Below are 4,026 nucleotides of genomic sequence, written 5' to 3'. Positions count from 1 at the left end.
ATGTATTCTAGCAATCCATCGTCATCCAATATCTCCTCCATGCGATCCTTCCATGTGATAAAATTAGAGATGCCTTCCAAGGCATACTCTAGACTCGGTCCATTGAAGGCCATATTCTTAACTTTGAAGAGATCCTACCACATTGAAATTCAAATTCGATCCTCCTTAGAAGCAACTTTGAAATTCTTGCTCTAATGTGAATCCTACTCTCATACCAAATAGAAATTATGGTGTAGATTTGCAACTGCTCATGAAATTTTAATCAAAATCATAAGAGACAAACCTACTCTACTTCTTTGAGGAAGTTAATTCACAATTTAGAATAAAAATTCCAAACATGCAATAAGAAATAACACACATGCACACAATATTTTTCTTGGGGAAAGAAATTTGCTAAAAACCCGAATGCATGCTTGCATTAATATGATGAATAAAGATGTATTACAATTGTTTTTCTCAATTGAGCACAACCTGCAAGTGAATAACCTATTTCTATGCTCACTGAGAAGCTATGACCGAGACTTAGTCAATTTTTTCCTCTATTTGAGCCCCTATTTCTTTTCACAATTTGTGAGAAATTAGGCCCCTATTATCTAGGAATTTCTCCAAAATGGATTGTGAAATTCCCAAGGTTGTTCATATGACTGAATGCAACACTTGTACACTCGAGACTAGTCTAATGTTACATGCACTAGCTATTTTGGGATGATTGATCAGTTAACTAGATGATCACTGATTTTGACTAAAGTCCAACTGCTTAAGTGACCTTCCACTTGTTCCTCCAAACATTGGAACGAGTTTAACTGAAAACAACTTGAGATAACAGAATTTGGTTGCTACAAATTAGCAATTGCACATGCTTAACTAAACTCTAACTCCTCTGAGTCAAGCCATGTCACACAAGTTAACTGCATCCAAGTTGTCTGCTGTTGTGGGAATTCAAATTTTCTCAATTTAATCAAGCCAAAATCAAATTGAGAATTTCTTGTTGCATTTTTCAACATAATAAATCAAATTCAACCAACAAAAAGAAGAGAGGGCAGAAAAGAGAAAAGGGAGTAAGAGAATACATCAATATGCAAATGATCCATTGAATAATCACCCTAGATTAATTTCAAGGCAACTAAATTTAGTTTCCTTCTATAAAACCAGGAGGATAAGCACACATAAAAAACTTGTTGAGAACTAATAAAACATATTCAACTTCAGAAAGGGAATTCTTAATTTCAATGAGATCAAATTTATACTTGAACTTCACTGTATTTTAATGTCATTTTCGTATTTCACTTCAATGGATATTAAGACGCCATAGCATTTGTTATTCAACTTTAATTATTTTGATCATGGAACAACCAGAAAGAACTCTTAATTTCCATCGTTGCATGGTATTTTCAGATCGACTGTGAAGGGGCAGGGATGGAATCTTTGCAGACATGTTAGCCTCTGATAGACAGGAAACCCTCAACTAAACTGAATAAAGAATGAAGAAATGTGGTGACATTATTGGATACGATTTCAGTTAATTATGAGTATGATGATGTCACTGATCAGATGGTGGTTGTTGTTTTGGTTTCTTTGTTTGAACTTCTATTGTACTTCATATGGCTCTTCACCAGCTGACCTGCAGCCAAAGCAGACATGAGAGACAACTCTCCAGCCAAAACTGCTCCTGCCACAATTCTCGCCAACCTCTGAGCATTCGCCCCAGGAGATTCCACGTTAGCTCCTTTCACTCCAAGCATATTCAGGCAAGCAGCTTGTGAAGCCAACTGTGTTCCACCTCCTACTGTTCCCACCTGGAACAAAACAAAGAAATTACAAATTTACTCACAGTCTGGCTCCACTACTCAAATCAAAGCCCAAATTGAAATAGACATCCTGACCCAAAGAAAGTATTAAAAAGCGTTAATGAGTGTAACTTTTCTTACCTCAATACAAGGCATTGTGACTGAAACATGCAGATCCTTGCCACCATTGGATGTTGATGCCTCCATCATTGTAATGCAATGAGAGCTCTCAATGTTTTGGGCAGGATCTTGGCCCATTGCAATAAATACAGCAGATACAATATTGGATGCATGGGCATTGAAGCCCCCCATGGCACCAGCTAGTGCAGATCCAGTTAAGTTCTTAAGCATGTTCAGTTCTAACAAAGCTGGAACAGTGGTCTTCAAGACCTTGCTAACAACTGCCTCAGTGATGACGGCCTCACACACTACTGATTTCCCACACCCTTCAATTCAATTTACGACTATGTGTTTCTTGTCATCATAGAAATTACCCGATGACTAGCTAAAAAAAATTACATTAAACAAAAAGATTTTAAACAAAACAATGGAAAAAAGGAAATAACATAAATCACATTGATTGAAGAGTCCATGGGACTAGTGAAAGATGGATGACCCAAAACCTAAATTTCAATTAGAATCACTCAGACTTGCATGACCTTGAGAGATTCACCAAAAAAACTAATAACATTGATATTATGAAACTTTTTTTCAAGGAAATCTAAAACATTATACATGCCCTTGGACACCATATTCATCCGCATGGCATCTCCAGTAGAGCAACAAAACCTTATGTACATATTCCTCCATGCAATTGCGCAATTATCAGCTTGTAAAACATGCTGGTGTTGTTATTTTATGCACAAGAACATTAGATCAGTGAGAGAGTTAGTTTATATTACTCACAAAATAGTTACTTTCTCATATGCAACAATTTGATTCACTTGAAAGACTGATAAATTGATCACAACATTAAGGGATTTTAAAGTCATAAAAATACAAGTGTGCATGCACGTGATCGAAAAGAACAAAAATTATATTTCATCACCATACATGTTGAAGATGAGAGACAAGCTTTCATAGTTATTGGGATGTTCCAAGTAAAACTTGAGTTGTGCAGCTCTCCTGGTGGTAGGGAATCGAACGACAGGAGCCCTGGTCATGCCATCTCTAAGAAGAACGCTTGTAGCACCCCCAGACATATGAATGGCCTTACAACCTCTGTTGTGCTGGCCACCAGGCAGCCCTCGGTAGTGGCCATGGGAACCATGATTTCAATGCCATCGAGCAGAAGAGGCCCTGCAACACCCACAAGAATCTGCACATACCCAACAGGCAGTTCACAACATTGGCCAAGGATGGATCCATAATCAAATCCATCCAAGGGAAACCCATCTAGACATCTCCCAGTTGTCATCTCCAAAGCCCTTCTTCTCACGGAAGCAGCTCTCCTGCAGTCTCCCCCAAGAGCCGATTCCAGGGAATAAGAAGCCGCTTTGCCACAACTCACAACAACTGCAATATCTTCATCCTCATTATCGCCCAGCGATGATGATAATATCGCTCCATCCCCCTTTGGCTGGTGCTGCACTTGAGGAGGAGGAGGCTGGTAAGGCTTCACAATAGCAACACCCAATTCTTCATTAGAAATTGGTTGCAGATAGGGAGGAGGGCTCATGAGCTCCTCCACCTCCTCCTTCCTCACCTTATCAAATTCGTCATCCCAAGTAGCTGACCCCTCACTATCATTGGTCTTGGAGGTGGTGATAAAATTTTGGACATCGATTAGGTATATGAAGAAGGCAAGTTGAGCAACAATGGCTAGCATATCCCTAAGCTTATCACATGAAAAAGGGTCATTCAATTTGTCATCTTCTCCCTCGTCTCCTCATGAAAAAATAGGAGGCAATAAAAAACAAGACAAAGAAAACCACAACAACAAATGACTCAAAGACATGGATAGGGGAAACTTGCTATCCAGAGTAACATTGATACGTGGCAGCATTGGAATCCATTGAATCTTACCCATCTCGATACACAGATGTGGAGGTACCAGATGCAATAGATCTACCATACTAACATCAAAGGTATAAGTAGTTTTAATCGAACGGTTTGCACAATGCGTAAATCAAGGAGTTCAGTCCATAGGGTGGGATATAACGATGAAAGTAGTTACTTAAGGAAGTTGGTTCAAGCTCGGATCCAATGACCCAAAACTTTTCAATCATCTAACAATGAA

At 38.8% G+C, this 4,026-nt stretch overlaps 1 pseudogene; it reads right to left on the bottom strand.

The window, feature by feature from the left end:
• Positions 1-1,547: 1,547 nt before the first annotated feature.
• LOC149194017 (3-hydroxy-3-methylglutaryl coenzyme A reductase 1-like) lies at positions 1,548-3,615 on the bottom strand (annotated as a pseudogene).
• Between the last annotated feature and the right edge of the window lie 411 nt (positions 3,616-4,026).

This window comes from Pinus tabuliformis, chromosome 2_2 (assembly GCF_031772625.1).
Source record: "Pinus tabuliformis cultivar Carrire ecotype Pingquan chromosome 2_2, CPIR1, whole genome shotgun sequence".
Classification (NCBI taxonomy): Eukaryota; Viridiplantae; Streptophyta; class Pinopsida; order Pinales; family Pinaceae; genus Pinus; species Pinus tabuliformis.
Note: the sequence above shows the minus strand (reverse complement) of the source record. Positions and strands in the feature narration are given on the sequence as shown.